Raw genomic sequence first — 20057 nt, forward strand, 5'->3', positions numbered from 1 at the left:
TTGTCCTTATCCTTAGTGCAAGTTTTGAAGAGTGCAGTTTGATCTTAACAGCTAAGGGTTTGACCTTTGTGATGAGAGAGTATTTGTCTAAAAGCAGAACAGTTCTTCATGCAGCACCCGTCAATTGGTTGAAGTGACATGAAAGACATGGCCATTCATGGTATCATCATCATCATCATCATCATCATCATCATCATCATCATCGTTTAACGTCTGCTAGCATGGGTTGGACGATTTGACTGAGGACTGGCAAGCCAGAAAGCTGCACCAGGCTCCAATCTGATCTGGCAGAGTTTCTACAGCTGGATGCCCTTCCTAATGCCAACCACTCCGAGAGTGTAGTGGGTGCTTCTACATGCCACCGGCACGAGGGCCAGTCACACGGTACTGGCAACGGCTACGCTCAAAACGGTGTATTTTATGTGCCACCTGCACGGGAGCCAGTCCAGCGGCACTGGCAACGACCTCGCTCGAATGATTTTCTAACGTGCCACCAGCACAAGTGGTAGAAGGCAACGCTGATAACGATTATGCTCAAATGGTGCTATTTACGGGCCACTAGCACGGTATATTTGTGACTAAGTCACTAACAGAAATAACTGGATTTATTGTTGAGGAAAATACCATTTACTTGCTTAAGGGTTGTTCTGGGTAAAGTGTGAAAATAACCGTAACTGTTCAAATACTAAGAAATAAACATACTCAACTTTATTTATAAAGAAAAATGAATGGGTTATTTCCCCTTGGCCATTAAAGGAAAATGGTTGGGTTATATCTAGAGGTCATAGCTGGCCAATTATAGATTTTTATCAAACTGCAATGAGCCTAGTAACAAACTGGATGTTACTTTAATATGTATGCAAAGTTTCACGAAGATTCATTAACGAGTGTAGAAAGCAACTTGACACAAACAGACTGCCGTTTGTGTGTGTGTGTGTGTAAATAAGAAATGGAAAACAAAACAATAAATTGAACAATTATATATTCAATTCAGTTTAAATTTTTTATACAAACAAATGACACATCTCATAAATTACAGCTGCTTCTGCTTCATGAATAAAAAGAAATTTTTCACGAATAATCAAATCCGTTTAAATATGTAATGATTCTCCATCAGATAGACATATCTGCCTAAATATTTGAAGAAAACTATCAATTGAAAGTATTAATAATTGCTAAGGCTTTACGAAAACGCTTTATAAGAGTGAGCTTAATCATAAATAAGTAAATAATCTAACTGAAATTACGTAAATACCTAAATTTAAATCTATAAATATTCCATTCTATAATCGATTTTATTGCACAGTACATACGTTCATATACACATATTTATATATACTTATATATATATATATACACACCTATCATTTATATATACATAATACATATTCACATACACAAGTTTAGTTAGCTCGCTCTCTCTCTCTCTCTCTCTCTCTCTCTCTCTCTCTCTCTCTCCCTCTCTATCTCTCTATCTCTTATATATATATATATACAATTTGCATACATATACAATTCATACACACATGTATCTATTTATGTCAAAACATTATTTTATGTATCAAATATTATGAATCTGTCTATTAGAATGCAGGGTAGATAACTATTTTCCCATTTATAGAAACAAAAACAAAAACAAAACCAACTCGACATGGTCAACGAAAATAAAAACATTTAAATCTATACATACAACAAAAACAAAGTAATACAATACAAACGAAACGTCCCACATACGAACAACGAGGCAAAACAACAAATTAAATAAGATAAATACGCTATATCTAGATATATATACCCCATTATTCATTTCCTCACATACTTATAAACAAAACGAAAAACGAAACCAACTCTATACGGACATAGAAAAATAAATATATATGTGCATATATATATATATATATATATATATATATATATATATATATATATATATATGTATATATATATATATGTATATATATATATATATATATATATATATATATATATATAGAGAGAGAGAGAGAGAGAGAGAGAAGGAAAGGGGGGAAGATATCTTTAAAATAAACCCATATATATATATATATATATATATATATATATATATATATATATATATATATATATATATATATATATATATATATTATATAAAGGGCATTATTATAGAAAAATAATAACGCCACACAGTGGACTTCTCAAAATAACCACATTTAGTACCTATGCGAGGAAAAAACTTTCTTTCGTCATCTTCTGTTGGTTGTTTTTTCCTTGCATAGGTACTAAATGTGGTTATTTTGAGAAGTCCACTGTGTGGCGTTATTATTTTTCTATAATAATGCCCTTTATATAAATATAAACGAATAATTATATTCTTGGGAATAGAAATTTCCTTAATGAATTTTTTTACACACTGGCTTCTTGATAAAATTCTTGTAAATGAGTTTTATCCTTTTTTGAATTTATATATATATATATATATATATTTGTTATCTCCCCCTTTCTTAGCTCTCCTGAAATAAGAATTTCTAACTTCCGGTCAGTCATTGTTATGATCGGCCATTATTATGATTGACCGTTGACTGAACACTATTCAATTTTTTTTCTCCGTGTTTTTCTCCTTGTCTCCGTATTCTTTCTGTTGAAGAGCGTAGCTCGAAACGTCAAAGACTTTCCGTATTCCCGAGCGTCATACTAATATATACTTTTGTTATTTACACCACCTGTCCTCGTCTGTTGTTATTTTTTGTATATTCTCCCATATATATATATATATATATATATATATATATATATATATATATATAGTCAATCCAAATATGAACAAGCAAGAAAAACAACAATGCGAGTACGTGGAATAAGTACAATGTTATTGGAAGCTCAGAAAAGGAAAGAAAAGAAAGAGGATTTCATGTTTTGAGCGGAGCTCTTTATCAGAAATATAGAAATAGTCCAAAGAAGGGAGACAGAGAAAGAAAATCGCCAAAAGTTAAATTAGTCAGGAAAACAATTCGTCAAAGTAGGACAATGGCATTTAAATTAATTTAATTCAATCTAAGTTAAATTAACAACAATAACAGTAATACATTATTAGTAGAGATAATAACAAAAAGCTAATAGTGGTAAGCTACCGATTGCCAGCTTTTTCCAAACAGGACATTCGTGTAACCACAATTCCAGCTCCTGTTTGAACTGGAATTTTGGTGGCCAATCTATTGTAGTACTCAGAACACATACCTATTAGTTTGGGTTACCTTGACCTAAACTCATCTTCTGTGTGTGTGTGTGTGTGTGTATATATATATATACCTTGTGAGTAGATGGGAACTGAAAGAAGACCTTCATACATATGTACGTATGTATGCTTATATGCATTCATATGTACATATGTATGTATATGTGTGTAACGGTTAATGTTTTGGTTGTAGCGATGTGGGTTGCCAGTGTAACGGTTGTATGATGAACGATGAACAGTGATCGAAGTTGTAAAGAAATATTTATTTACCGTTACTTTAATAAATGCCATACCACGACGGGTAGGTTAGTGTAATAGTATAACACAGTTCGTAAAGCATGCAAGGTAAAGAAAGTTAATTTCGGCCTGTATATGTGTTTACACGTTCGCATAGTAGTATTTATATATAGAGAGAGATGGTAGTGTTACAGAGAAAAGGAAATGAGCTAGTGATAGTTATAGGGTGTGCGACATTGTCTCACAGTGGCTGACAGTAAACTTCATTTCTCCCTCTGACCAAGGTTGTAGCTGGTCAGCCAGACTTCGTTGTCACTGAGTCGTCACCGACTGGTGACTGAACTGTCAAGTCATCACCGACTGGTGACTAAACTAGTGGTGTCGTCACCGACTGGTGACTAAACTAGTTGAGTTGTCACCGACTGGTGACTAAACTCCATTTTTCTTGGGGTTTCCTTGCTTTTATAGCTATCTAGAAGGATAGATATATTATTGAGAACAATAGATTTAACTGGTGGTCTTGTTATCTCTATTCTAGATTTTAGTGATGTAGAAGAGGTTAGAAAGGGTCAAGTGGTGAAGACATTGTTTCGGCCTAGCTAAAGGCATCTGGAAAATATTAAACTGCTGTCAGAGAAAAACTATTGTTCCACCGTGGGAAAAGTTCTGTTGCAGTGTTGATTTAAATTTGGCTATGGTGGATCGAATCTACTTCATGCATGCAAGATCCACTACATGTGCATACGTGTGTTTGTGTGTGTATGGTGAGTAGGGCATCGTTTCCTGTTCAAACTGCTCCAGCCTTTGGAATATCATTCTCACTCCATGTGGCTGAGCATTATCCTGATGGAAGAATACCTTTTATCTTGAAACCAAAGATGGTCATTTTCTGATGGCATGCAGGTATCAATGAATGGTTGGATGTCCAAATCCAAGCTTCTCTGCTAGTTCCTCAACAGTTACGGTGGGAATTTATTCCACCAGAGTTTACTGTACATCCTCATTGGGTTTTACAGATCTACCAGGACAAAGCTTATCTTCTAGCCTATAGTTTCCGGCTCGGAATTTCTGCAACCACCATTGACACTGACTTACGCTTATTGTCCGATCTCCATATGCTGCATTAATATTCCTTGCACTTTCCGTTGTGTTGCTGGCTTTATTGAACTCATAAAGCAAAATATGCTGAATATGCTCCTTTGTCATTTCCATTATAGCTTTGATAAATAACTGTTAAAATCGAACTGCATTTCTCAAAGCTTGCACCAAGAATAAGGACAAGGTAAAATTACTACCTACTTTTATAGCAAGTTGATGCAGGTACTTTACCCTGTCCCCCTTCGACTTTTAGCTCACACAATTGAAAAAAAACTGCATTATTTATGGGATGACCCAATATATATATATATATATATATATATATATATATATCCTCCATGGAACAAATTAAATTTGTGTTCGTGGGAAGAGCCATTTTAACGATGTGTCCTGCCCTAACTCTTCGAAACGCCAGTGTTTTAATGGTGGCAGCTGATGAAGGATATGTTCTCTATGTGGCCTGCGTGCTTCTGTACCTTGTTTATCATTTTGTCTATGTTTTTTTGCAGCGTCATGTACCCAGATATGTATCTATATGTACATGTAGATGAAGGTATATACATACATGTAGATGAAGGTATGTACATACATGTACATATATATGCATATACTCATATATTGTTTATATATATATATATATATATACGCACACATCTGTGTGTCTGTGTTTCTCCCCACCCCACTACAGCTTGATAATAGGTCTTGTTGTGTTTAGGTCCCCATAACTTGGCAGTTCAGCAAAAGAGACTGATAGAATAACTACCAGGCTTTAAAGAAAAAAACAAAAAGAACTAGGGTTGATTCATTCAACTAAAACTTTTCTTCAAGGTGGTGCCCCAACTTGGCCACAGTTTAATGATAGAAACAAGCAAAAGATAAAAGATAATTTATGACAGTACTTGCATACATGTTAACATAAATTTCAGGTTTGGTTATTATCAATGTAGAAGAACCAAATCCAGAAAAAAAAGTCTCTAGTCAGCACAGTTTATCCAGCACAGTACTGCTGGTAATCCACCTCAAGGAAGAACCTGTTTACACTATGTGAAGCTACAAGAAAGCCTTCAGAATATGTGTATTGCTTGATGGGAGAACCACAAGACTGTAACAAAGTTTCTTGTTGGCATCAGAGGGAATATATGACTTAGTCATCAACATTAAAGAAAAATAAATATCCATGTTAGGAGTCCTATCAATCTGAACACATCAAGTATTGTCAATAAAATGACTGACTTAAATTTTTTTCGTTTCATTGTTTTATTTTAGCTTATTCTTTATCTTATATTTGTTTCAGTCATTTGACTGCAGCCATGTTGCAGCACCACCTTCAAGGGTTTTAGTCAAAGAAATTGACCCCAGGAATTACTTTTTTAAGCCTAGTACTTATTCTGTCGGTCTCTTTTGCCGAACTGCATATTTGCCTGGAAAAAAAGGTAAGCCATTCAATGATGCAGAACTCATAAAGGAATGTATTTTAAAAGAGGTAGGATATATAGATCCCGATAAAGTTAACAAATATCAAGAGGTGCCTCTTTCAAGGACTAATACAGCGCAACATGAATTGGCCTGTAATGTAACAGAGCAATTGAAAAATATAATCCAAAAAGAAAATGTATATTGCTCAGTAGCTTTGGATGAATCGACAGATTCCACAGATTCAGCACAAGTATTTTATTCGTGCTATAACTGATGATTTTCAATTATATGAAGAATTATTTGCTTTAGGCACCCTTAAAGGAAGGACACGAGGGTTAGATATTTTTAACAACTTCAAAAAGCAATGTCATAAAGTAGGACTAAATTTTACTGCATTATTTACATTGGACAGATATGTGTCCTCATCTTGTTTATTGTTACCACAACGTTTTGGTTGATTTACTCTCCAGCCTTCATCAGGTGTTTTGGTAGAATCTTAAACCCAACCATTGATTCTTATTCCTAAGGTATTTTTTGGCAGATGTTATTGTTGTTATTATTATTATTATTATTTATTCAAGGCACTGTCTGGAATTGAATTCGCAATCTTGAGGCTAGTAACCCGCACACTTAACCATTACACTATATTTGGTGTGTGCACGGATGGTGCTCCAGCTATGATGGCTGAAAACGGAGGATTTATTGCACATCTTAAAAAAGTAACCAAAGAACCTGATTTCTTTTCATTGTATGGTCCAGATAGAGGATATGTAAACGGAACCCTTCACCGCTTAATTTTTTTTTACATAATCCCACGTTTTAGGGTATGGAGATTCCGATTCTGAAAAAAAATTTTCAAAAATCGCAACTTCAAATTTTCAACCCCGCCACCTCCCCATTTCTTCATTTTTCACTTTTTCCGGAAATTTTTTTGGTCGAAATACGTACAAAAATACAGAGATTATGATTCTGAAAAAAAAAAATTGTTTGTAAAATTTCAATTTTTCAAAAAAAAAACAAAAAAAAACCCTCAAGCGGGCAACACATTTTCAATTATAACAGCTTCTAGTGTTGCTGCGCTTATGTCGGGTTCATGCTGTAGAAATCCTTTTTTCACAGTGGTGTCATAGCATCTGACAACCCACGTTTGATGGCCTAATATCGCCCGATGATCCAGTCACATATTTTAGCCTTCTTTTGATACGGGACCAATAGGCCTCAATGTGGTTCATGCACGCGCCAGTTTCAGGGTCGACGAAATTCTTTGAATGGTTAACCGTTCTGTGAATGTAACCCAGCTGTTGTAAGTTCCTATAGTTGGCCCATTTGTCTGTGTTATAGTACCGAGAAACACATTTTCAATTATAACAGCTTCTAGCGTTGCTGCGCTTCTGTCGGGTACATGCTGTAGAAATCCCTTTTCCACAGTGGTTTCATAGCACCCGACAACCCACGTTTGATGACCAATTCTCCTTACGTGGCTCTTCCTTTTAAAGAGCAAGCTCTCATCTATTTCTACCTCATGGGTCCAGATGGAGGATTGCGGAAGTTTATCCTCGCTAAACCCCACCGGCGCGGCTTCCTCGAACACACTTCTCGACAAAACTCATATGTTTTTGCAACTTAAAAAAAAAAAAGAGTATTTTAATTTCAGTTTGTCATATTACTGCAGGAAATTACTCTGAAAGAAATCTTTGCAGAAAGGTGAGTAGATTGATTACACATTTCTTTCATTATATATATTATCGCAGTTTTGTGAGATTTGGCTGTTATTTCTAGCATGTGAATAGCCTGCTTGAGGTTTTTTGTTTTTATTAAATTGAAATTTTACAAACAATTTTTTCTCAGATTCATAATCTCCGTATTTTTGTATGTATTTCGCTAAAAAAAATTTCCGGAAAAAGTGAAAAATGAAGAAATGGGGAGGTGGGGGGATTGAAATTTTTAAGTTGCAATTTTTGAAAAATTTTTTTCAGAATTGGAATTTCCATACCCTAAAACGTGAGATTCCTTAAAAAAGAAAATTAAGTGAGGAGGGGTCTTGTTTACATATCCTCCATCTGGACCAAATGCTGATGATGGATGACGAAGTAATTAATGTGTATTTCCCTTATCACTCAAAAGTACGTTGGTTGTCGCAAGGGAAAGTATTGATCAAAATTTTGTCTTTACGAAGGCAAATAATTGACTTTTTCAAAGAAAACAAACATTAAGATTTATCAGATCCAAATTTTTATAGAGATGTTGTATTTTTATGTGAGGTGATGTCAAAACAAAATGAGTTAAACATTTCGTTGCAAAGCAAAAATAAATGTATTTATATGTGGCAAAAAAATTTGGGTATTTAAAAAAAATTGTCATTTTTCAAGTTCCTTTTGTTTCAATCAAAACTTTTAGAATACTTTTCTCAGCTTACGAAGGTAATGAGTGAAAATGAAGAAGATATCTATGAATCTTTTGAAGAATATGAGTCAGTTTTAGACTCATTAATAGAAAAATATAAAAGAGTCAATGATTTTGAAAAAGACAATATCGCTCTGAAACTTGCTTTTCAGCCTCACTTTGTTGATGTACCAGAGGCGCCCGAGAGTTACAAATGGAGCTCATTGAAATAAAAACTGGATAATATTTTATTTTGTGCTTATGAATGTATTATTTCCGTTTCCCCGCCTACTGTTTTTGTCTGCTATTTTGGTGCTGTACGGTGGTTTAATTAAGACTTCAGCTCTTATTTCTAGCAGGCGTATGCTTTTAAGCATCTTTACGTTTCGTGCAAATTTGTAATTCATAGATGACCTCAGGCTAGTCACAAAAACTGGGGCGTTCTTTACGTTGCCAACAGACACGCGTGCTTTACGTTGCCAAGTGATACCACGCTTCTTTTATGTTGCCATGCGACACTTTGCGTTCTTTACGCAGCCAACTGATACCACGCGTGCTTCACGTTGCCACCTGACACCGCGCGTTCTTTACGTTACCAACAAACACCACACATTCTTTACGTTGCCAAGTGATACCACGTTTCTTTTACGTTGACATGTGACACTACGCGTTCTTTACGTTGCCAACTGCCATAACGCGTTCTTTACGTTGACAACAGACACCACACGTTCTTTGCGTTGCCAACTGACACAATGCGTTCTTTATGTTGCCATCAGACACCACACGTTCCTTACGTTGCCAACAGACACCACACGTTCTTTACGTTGCCAACAGACACCACACGTTCTTTACGTTTCCCACTGATACCACGTCTTTTCGTTGCCAAGTGACAACAAACACCACACATTCTTTACGTTGCCAAGTGATACCACGTTTCTTTTACGTTGACATGTGACACTACGCGTTCTTTACGTTGCCAACTGCCATAACGCGTTCTTTACGTTACCAACTGACAAACACTACGCTTTCTTTACGCTTCCAACTGATACCACGTGTGCTTTACGTTGCCACCTGACACCGCACGTTCTTTACGTTACCATCAGACAACTCATCTTCTATACGTTGCCAACAAACTCTACGCGTTCTTTACGTTGCCACCTGACACCGCGCGTTCTTTACGTTGCCAACAGACACTACGCGTTCTTTACGCAGTCAACTGATACCACGCGTGCTTTACGTTGCTACCTGACATCGCACGTTCTTTATGTTACCATCAGACACCTCGTCTTCTTTACGTTGCCAACAAACTACGCGTTCTTTACGCTGCCAACTAATACCACGCGTACTTTACGTACGTTGTCACCTGACACCACGCGTTCTTTATGTTACCAACTGACACCTCGCGTTCTCTACGTTACCAGCAGACACCACACATTCTTTACGTTGCCAAGTGACACCACACGTTATTCACGTTGACAACAGACATCATGCGTTCTTTACGTTGCCATCAGACACCGCGCGTTCTTTATGTTGCCAACTGATACCACGCGCCCTTTAGTTGCCTACAGACACGACACGTTCTTTACGCTGCCAACTGACACCATACGTTGTTCATGTTGCCACTTGACACCACGAGTTATCAAGCTCATTCATTTTGTTTATTAAGGTGGGGTACTCATTGAATCGCTCACTTAAGCCGATCCATCAAGTTATGAGACCGTAAGCAAAACAATGGTTGCAAAGGGGTGAGGGGATAAACATGAATACTCATACAAGCTCCTCCACCAAAATGCAAACATACAAGCTTTCATGGAGTTTCAGTTTATCAAATTCTCTCTCAGAGCATTGGTCAGTTTTACGCTCATTCAGGCTCGGACGTTTATTCATATACATATATGTTCACACACACACACACACACACACACACACACACACACACACACACACACACACACACACACACACACACACAATATGTTCTTTCTCATTTCTTTAATATGTTTATTATAAAAATGTTCTTTGGTTTCTGGTTGGAACCCCCAGGTTTTCTGCACTGAAAGAGCCTGGTTAAGAGTCTATACGGTTACGTGACACAGCCCGGACACCTTGCAACTATGTTATGACACCAACCAGCATGTTGCAGACGGTGTTTGAAGACTCAAAGGTTCATAAAACCGACTTTGAAAAATTTGACGCATTCTATTTCTAACTTTTTAAGGAATATTTATAGGTCAATTCTGATTCAAGTATTGTCAATATTATTGATAGATTTTGTATTCAGTTGATAAGACTAAATTAAAATATAAATGGCATATATGAATTTAAGATCAGTTGATATATATTCTGAAGGTTTTTCACTATAGTTTAATGTGAAGAAAAAATACGTACCTAAGGGAAACATGGAGGTTGAAGATGTTTTGACACATGTTTGAAAAAAGCAAATTTAAATTGGCTTATTGTCCGCCAATGCGTTGCGCATCAATTCACGTATTTGTTCCGGCCAGGCGGATAACGTGAGCTATCAGTAAAAATGGTTTTGCTGAATTTCGATGAAGAAAACTAAGCGTTCGTGTCAGCACAGTGTTTTCTCACTTGGTATGTTTTTCTGAAGAGATCAAAGCGGTTTGCAAAGTATACAGTGGTTCAGTGGATGGTGCCCTTGAGCCGACTATGGTGATCTACACCGTTTTGTCCGAGACAAAACTTTGTTGTTTATCCCAAACTGCAATGGAAATGCTTTACAGCTTAAAAAGATGGCAAACGTATTTGAAGTGTTGTTCACTAATTTCATTTTCAATCACTGCATGGCATACTTTCTCACGTAATAGCTCCGGCTGGGCGGATAACGTGCGCAATGTGTGAGTAATTGTTTACGTATCTCCAAAAGTAGGTGTCGCCCACGAGCAGCTCTGGCATGTCTCCCTTGTATATGTTTCGGAAAGGACTAATGGGTGTGCAAAATATCCAGTTGTCCAGTGGGGGACCTCTGTAGCTGTTTATTCTTCTTCTACCAGAGCTGTCTTTGTTGCATTATAAGCACCATTAAAATCAGTTAATTTCCTCCGTATATATATCTCATTTTGGATAGTAAAGTGCAGCGGACAATAGTTTGAAGTGTAGCAAAGATGTCTCGGCTAACACAAATCGGGTTGGAGAAGAATGGAGATTTAAAGATGGTCGACATATGTTTAAAAGGAAAATAGAATTTTCTTGTTTTACATAAATGCCGCGCGCATCAATTCATATGTTTGTTCCGTCCAGCCGAATAACGCGACCTACCAGTAAAATTGTTTTTACTGATTTCCGATGAAGATAGCTATGCGTCCGAGTCAGCGAGACTGTTGTCCCTCTTGGCATGTTTTTAAGAGGGGATCAATACGATTTGCCATATATTCACTAGTTGAGTGAATGGTGTCTTCAGCCGACTATTAAGTTCTCGTCTAACGTAAAACTTTGTTCTTCACCATAAACAGCAGTGGAAATGAATTTTAGGTGAAAATATTTGGCATACGTGGTTGAATTGATATGCCGTAATATTATTGCCCATCACTGCTTGAAATACTTTCTCACGTAATAGCTCCGGCTGGGCGGATAGCGTGCGCAATGTGTGAGTAATTGTTTACGTATCTCCAAAAGTCGGCGTCGCCCAAGAGCAGCTCTTGCATGTTTTCCTTGTATCTGTTTCGGAAAGGACTAATGGGTGTGCAAAACATCCTGTTGTCCAGTGGGGGACCTTTGCAGCTGATTATTCTTCTTAGAACAGAGCTGTCTCTGTTGCATTATAGGCACCATTAAAATCAGTTAATTTCCTCCGTATATATATCTCGTTTTCGAGAGTAAAGTGCAGCGGACAATGACGACTTTAGTGCGTTTGTCTCTTGCTGCAGACGGTTAGTTGCCGAAAATGCCAATCTTTCTAGACAGCACTTGTTTTACCTAGAGTTTGTCATAGCAAGATTTCTTGTTTTCACAACAAAATGCAATAATCAAACGCCATATCGGATAAAATGGCTTTTAAATATATTTCTAGAGATTTCTTCACTATGATTTTTACCGTTATTTAGAAGGACATTATTCAAAAGTACTTTCAAAAGTACTTTCAAATTGTTAAAGTTCTATTTTGTATTGCAGAAGCCGTGAAATTTAGCCCGATCAATTTAATTATATGCTACATTAACGAATACGTTTCTACAAGCAGGAATATATATTGTCTTAAGAGTAAGAGAGGTGACCTAAAGAATGTGTGTATAGATGTGACAGGTTGTGATAGGTAGAAATACAAAATAGGAAGTAAAACCCAGCTGAAATATATCTAAATTCCGTTGACATTAGTTTGAAGTTGTAGCAAAGATTTCTCGGCTGGGTTAGAGAAGAATGGAGATTTAATTATGGTCAATACATGTTTGAAAGGAAAATAGAATTTTCTCATTTTCCGTAAATGCATCGCGCATCAATTCATATGTTTGTTCCGGCCAGCCGATTAACGCGAGCTACCAGTAAAATTGTTTTTACTGATTTCTGATGAAGATAGCTATGCGTCCGAGTCAGCGAGACTGTTGTCCCTCTTGCCATGTTTTTAAGAGGGTTTAGGAAAGTGGGTTATACATCAGTAGATGTACACCTAACTTTCCTATGTTAAATTAGAAGTGAATTGAACGCAGAAACTCCAAACTGATCAACAACAACAAATATTTATTGTATGGTGGAAAATAAAACAGCTTCCAATTGTCCGGTTTTAGAGTAGCCTGAAATGTAGATGTACGGTTCGTCGAGCTGGTGTCGTTGTAGAGACAACTTGGTTCAACCACACTCAAATGGGAGAGCCTGCTTAGACGTCTTGCTTGGTCGCTGTCTGCGGGTAATGAGACAGACTAATAGCGGGAACGCTTCGATGTTGAAACCCACGCATGCGTGGTTAAGGATTCAGCTATGGCGACTATGCCTTTTTGGCGCCAATATGACGTCACTACAATGGCTCCCCCTTGAGTGTGGAACACGAAATTAAAAAATTTTGGAGGGACGTCTGCGGCGAGATGGCCACCGAAACCACGCAGAAAATGCGGCACAAATATATATCAAACACTCGGTTTTATCTTCACTGTATGAGTGGGATTTATCCACTCACGCACAACAGTCAGAGCTAGCCGATTTGGATATTTGATACCAGGTAACAGGTCGAAACTGGCATCGATGCTCAACCACAGCTCCGCAACTGACCAACAACCTCCCGCATATGGACATTCCAAATTTCCTTGTGTAACTTTTTACGAACCGGATACATAGTTTTTTTTTTCTGAATGGAAGAAAAATGTTCAATAAAAAAAAACTGAAATTGTCCAGTAAAAACACAATAAATTAAACGTAAATAATTTTTTCCAATTTCTTGGGCCAATGCACCGTCCTGCCAAACCTAGTGACATAAGGTTCGCTAGGGTTCCTTTGCAACGACGAAGGTGGTGTAATTGTTGGTGTGTGTGATTGTGATGGTGCTGATGTTGGTGTATGCATTGGTAAAGGCGTTGACAATGCGTGTGGTGATAGTGGTGTGTGCGGCGTTTGAAACACGGGCACGTCGTCCACGGGAGTTGAAGGTTTGTCAAGATACGCTTTTTTCAGACGGTCGACAGACACAATTTCTGTACGACCATTAGCGTCGACCTTGAAAAACTTTGGAGTGCGAGAAAGCACACGATAGGGTCCTTTGTAGGGAGAAACAAGGGGTCCTTTGACAGAATCATCCCTAATAAACACATGAGACCAAGACTCAATGTCTGCTGGCACTCTAAAGGGAGGTGACTGTTGTCTGGGGCCCATAGATGGAAGATTGGAGAAATACTCTCGCAACCGAGTAACATAGGACTCTGGGTGTGGTGGTTGTGATGAGTCTGGTACCACCATCGCACCAGGCAACGTCAACGTGGTGCCGTAAAGAAGTTCCGCCGAGGAGTAACCCAGGTCAGCTTTAACCGCAGTCCGGCATCCAAGGAGGACAACCGGAAGAATTTCAACCCAAAACTGCGGGTTGGACGAGGCGCGCAAAGCGGCCTTAAGTTGTCTATGAAACCGCTCAACCATCCCATTAGAAACGGGATGGTAGCTGGTGGTGCGTATACGATGCACCCCCAGGATTCGTGATAGGTCACGAAAAAGCGCGGCCTCAAATTGCCGGCCACGATCTGTGGTCAAACTGACCGGTACTCCGAACCTAGAAACCCACCCAGAAACGAAAGCCTGGGCAACAGTCTCAGAAGTAATATCTGCTATAGGAATGGCTTCTGGCCAACGTGAGAAACGGTCAACACAAGTTAACAGGTATGAGAACCCGCGACATATTGGTAACGGTCCAACCAAATCAAGATGGACGTGACGGAAACGGGCTTCAGGAGAAGGAAATTGTCCAAGAGGGGCACTCTGGTACTTCATGCAAGAGCGTGCCCAAGTGGCAATTGATCGCCGCATATTGGGCCAGAAAAACCGAGCAGTGATAAGCTTTACTGTTGCTGAGATGCCCGGATGTGACAAAGAATGAAGGGCATCAAACACAGAACGTTGATGGTTCGTAGGTACTAAAGGCCTAGGAGAACCTGTGGATGTATCACATAATATAGAGCCCTCGGATGAAGGGAGCGGAAGATAGGCAAATTTACAGTTGCTGAATTTTGACGAAGTCAAATCTAAACTTGACAAAGAAGGTTGCTCCTGCGAAATTGCTAGCAAATCAATTTCCGCGGGAGTGGAAATAGAATGCACAGGAAGTCGCGAAAGAGCATCAGCTGGGATGTTCTCTTTCCCTGGCACATGACGAATGTCACCTGTAAATTGTGAGATAAAATCCAGGTGACGAAAAGCACGAGGAGAGAGCTTGTCCGTTTTAGAGGACAGAGCAAAAGTGAGGGGCTTGTGATTAGTATAAATCACAAACTCTGGTCCCTCGAGCTGGTGTTGAAAATGCCGAATCGACAGATAGATCGCCAATAGCTCACGATCAAAAGTACTATACCTGCGTTCAGCAGGCTGCAATTTACAAGAAAAGAAAGCCAAAGGTTTTGTTTGATTGTCTACAGTGTGCTGCAAAACAGCACCGACCGCAGAATCGGAAGTATCCACAGATAAAGAAAGCGGAGCATCAGGAGCAGGATGTGCAAGAACAGGAACGGAGGATAACTCCTGTTTCACAGACTCAAAAGCAGATAACGCCTCATCAGTAAGAGTGAGTCCAGCATCCTTCTTAGAATGGCCTTGCAGTAGCCTCGTTAAAGGAAGTAGTTTGTATGCACACCGGTCAATGAATCTCCTGTAAAAATTGACCATGCCTAAAAAATGGCGCAACTGTCGCAGAGAGGTTGGAGGTGCGATGCGTTGAATTGCATCGACTTTAGCAGGAAGAGGTTTGATCCCATTAGAATCAACCAAATGTCCCAGAAAATTCAGGGATGACTGCCCGAAAAGACACTTGTCGGGATTAATCTTCACATTATAAGCGCGAAGACGCTGAAAAAGTTGCGACAAATGGTGGAGATGATTCTCTTCCGTATCACTAGCGATGAGTATATCATCGACATAAGCGAATACAAAATCAAGTCCTCGAACGACCTCATCCATAAACCTCTGAAAAGTGCTAGTAGCATTACGCAAACCAAAACTCATAAATAGGAATTCAAAACAACCGAAAGGTGTGGTGATGGCTGTTTTAGGGATATCCTCTGGATTTACTGGTATCTGATGATAGGCCCGTACCAGATCAATCTTAGAGAAAATGGTGCATCCATGCAGGTTCGCCGAGAAATCCTGCAAATTCCTGATGGGATAGCGATCAGCTATCGTCACAGCATTTAGTCTCCGATAGTCCCCCACCGGGGAAAAATCCGAATCCCCTTTACGGGCCAAATGTAGAGGAGATGCCCATGGGCTGGTGGAGGGTCGAATAAGGCCAAGTTGAAGCATATGCTCAAACTCGGCCTTGGCCGTCTTAAGACGATCAGGCGCTAGGCGACGTGGTCGAGAAAAAACCGGAGGACCAGTCGTCGTGATATAATGGAGGGTGGAATGTGCAGGTTTAACCGGCTTGAAAGTAATATCCACCAACTCCGGAAAAGACGCTAAAAGAGAATGAAAAGCGTCCCCAGCAGTGGCAATAAAAATGCTGGGCTAAGAGGAGAATTGGTAGAGCTCCTTGCCGGCGTGGAAAGGGATGTCGAGTCATCGACAAGCCTTCGACGTCGGACATCTACCAATAATTGAAAATGATTAAAAAAATCCGCACCCAAAATGGGATGTGGAATGTCAGCTATGACAAAAACCCATTGAAAGTCTCTGCGAAGACCAGGAATCGGAGATGAATCAACTGCGTGCAAAACTATTTCAGAACGGCGAGGTTTGTCGACTGTTAGACGAAGCGGCCAAATACTACAACAGGAACCAGTGTCAACTATGAAGAATTTCTTCGACACTTGGTCCTGGACGAATATTGCACGATTAAAAACAGGTTGGGTGGAGGAAAGTGACGTGCGCACTTTCTCCTTTACTCGTTTCCCGACGCCTTGAACGAACAAGGCTGAATACATTTTGTCGCCTTGTTCGAAAAGTTTGCATGGTACCAACACAGACCTTGCTTCTTCCAGGTAGCTCCTCGATCTCGAGAAAATTTTCGAGACCGGGAAACGCTACGAGATTGGGAACCACCACGAGATCTCGAGAAACAGAGGTTATTTACGGTGCGAGTGAGCTCCTGAATGCTACGTAGCAAATCCTCATTGGTCACTGAAGAGGACTGCCTTGCAGGATCTACGGAAACAGTATGTGGTGTGTCTGTGGAGGACTCAGAGCAATTTGAAACAAGTCGAGTCTCTCCGGCGAATGAAAGCAGGCTTGGCAACGCACACATATTGGTAATGATTCCGTCAAAGGTAAAATAGGAAGAAACAATAACGAAAAACGTATAAAATAGGCAAAAGGCAAAAAAAAAAAAAATTCACCGCAAATGGAAAAGGAAACACACTATTCTTTTCTGTACCTTTTTGTTTTCCTCTGTAATGTATGTGCACAATAAGAACAAAATGGAAAAGGAAAGAAGAAGAAATATTCGCTAAAAAAAAACAAAAAAACAATGTGGTTGCCTTCTGTATTTTTTTTTTGTATTGTTTTCCTTTTTTTTTTTGTAGTGTGTTTAGTTGTGTGCTTGAAAATTTTTTTTTTTTTTTTTCTTTTTTTTGAAAACCCACCTTGACGTGCTGAAAGGAAATGGAAAATAACAGTCAGAAAGAAAGAAAAAACGTCTGTGTTAGCTTGGCACAATGTGAGTTTGTGTAGTCTGAAATGCTATAGAGTCAATATCTTACTGTGAAATTGTTCAAAAAGTCGTTAGTTATGATGATGGCGTCGGCGGCCGGAAACTCGTGTTGCTCATACCAATGATGATGCTGATTAGTCCAGATCGTCGTGGCTGCAGTCGTTCTTTAGTCGGGGTCACCACTTTAGGAGAGTGGGTTATACATCAGTAGATGTACACCTAACTTTCCTATGTTAAATTAGAAGTGAATTGAATGCAGAAACTCCAAACTGATCAACAACAACAAATATTTATTGTATGGTGAAAAATAAAACAGCTTCCAATTGTCCGGTTTTAGAGTAGCCTGAAATGTAGATGTACGGTTCGTCGAGCTGGTGTCGTTGTAGAGACAACTTGGTTCAACCACACTCAAATGGGAGAGCCTGCTTAGACGTCTTGCTTGGTCGCTGTCTGCGGGTAAAGAGACAGACTAATAGCGGGAACGCTTCGATGTTGAAACCCACGCATGCGTGGTTAAGGATTGAGCTATGGCGACTATGCCTTTTTGGTGCCAATATGACGTCACTACAAGGGGATCAATACGATTTGCCATATATACACTAGTTGAGTGAATGGTGTCTTCAGCCGACTATTAAGTTCTCGTCTTACGCAAAACTTTGTTCTTCACCGTAAACAGCAGTGGAAATGAATTTTAGGTGAAAATAAATGGCATACGTGGTTGAAATGATATGCCGTAATATTATTGCCCATCACTGCTTGAAATACTTTCTCACGTAATAGCTCCGGCTGGGCGGATAACGTGCGCAATGTGTGAGTAATTGTTTACGTATCTCAAAACGTAGGCGTCGCCCACGAGCAGCTCTTGCATGTCTCCATTGTATCTGTTTCGGAAAGGACTAATGGGTGTGCCAAACATCCCGTTGTCCAGTGGGGGACTTCTGCAGCTGATTCTTCTTCTTCTACCAGAGCTGTCTTTGTTGCATTATAGGCACCATTAAAATCAGTTAATTTCCTCCGTATATATATCTCATTTTCGAGAGTAAAGTGCAGCGGACAGTGACGACTTTAGTGCGTTTGTCTCTTGCTGCAGACGGTTAGTTGCCGAAAATGCCAATCTTTCTAGACAGCACTGGTTCTGCCTCGAGTTTGTCATAGCCAGATTTCTTTTCTTTCACAGCAAAACGCAATAATCAAACGTCATATCGGGTAAAATGGCTTTTAAATATATTTCTAGAGATTTCTTCACTATGTTTTTTACAGTTATTTATAAGGACATTATTCAAAAGTACTTTCAAATTTTGTGAATTGTTAAAGTTCTATTTTCTAATGGAGAAACCATGAGATTTAGCCCGATCAATTTAACTATATGCTACATTAGCGAATGCGTTTCTACAAGCAGGAATATATATTGTCTTAAGAGCGAGAGAGGTGACCTAAAGAATGTGTGTATAGATGTGACAGGTTGTGATAGGTAGAAATGCAAAATATGAAGTGAAACCCAGCTGAAATATATTTAAATTTCGTTCACATTAGTTTGAAGTGTAGCAAAGATTTCTCGGCTAACGCAAATCGGGTTAGAGAAGAATGGAGATTTAAAGATGGTCAACACATGTTTGAAAGGAAAATAGAATTTTCTCATTTTCCGTAAATGCATCGCGCATGAATTCATATGTTTGTTCCGTTCAGCCGATTAACGCGACCTACCAGTAAAATTGTTTTTACTGATTTCCGATGAAGATAGCTATGCGTCCGAGTCAGCGAGACTGTTGTCCCTCTTGGCATGTGTTTAAGAGGGGATCAATACGATTTGCCATATATTCACTAGTTGAGTGAATGGTGTCTTCAGTCGACTATTAACTTCTCGTCTTACGCAAAACATTGATCTTCACTATAAACAGCAGTGGAAATGAATTTTAGGCGAAAATATCTGGCATACGTGGTTGAAATGATACGCCGTAATATTATTGCCCATCACTGCTTGAAATACTTTCTCATGTCATAGCTCCGGCTGGGCGGATAACGTGCGCAATGTGTGAGTAATTGTTTACGTATCTCCAAAAGTAGGCGTCACCCACGAGCTGCTCTGGCATGTCTCCCTTGTATCTGTTTCGGAAAGGACTAATGGGTGTGCAAAACATCCCGTCGTCCAGTCGGGGACCTCTGCAGCAGATTATTCTTCTTGTACCAGAGCTGTCTTTGTTGCATTATAGGCACCATTAAAATCAAGTGACGACTTTAGTGCGTTTGTCTCTTGCTGCAGACGGTTAGTTGCCGAAAATGCCAATCTCTCTAGACAGCACTGGTTCTACCTGGAGTTTGTCATAGGCAGATTTCTTTTCTTTCACAACAAAATGCAATAATCAAACGCCATATCAGATAAAATGGCTTTTAAATATATTTCTAGTGATTTCTTCACTATGT

At 39.0% G+C, this 20057-nt stretch overlaps 1 long non-coding RNA gene across 1 annotated transcript in view; it reads right to left on the minus strand.

Annotated features, from left to right (window-relative positions):
* LOC149131320 (uncharacterized) overlaps positions 1-20057 on the minus strand; it is a 112113-nt gene that overhangs the window by 82369 nt on the left and 9687 nt on the right. The gene's annotated exons all lie outside the window — the stretch shown is intronic.

The sequence above is a fragment of the Octopus bimaculoides genome, chromosome 23 (genome assembly GCF_046866305.1).
Source record: "Octopus bimaculoides isolate indiv1 chromosome 23, ASM4686630v1, whole genome shotgun sequence".
Taxonomy (NCBI): Eukaryota; Metazoa; Mollusca; class Cephalopoda; order Octopoda; family Octopodidae; genus Octopus; species Octopus bimaculoides.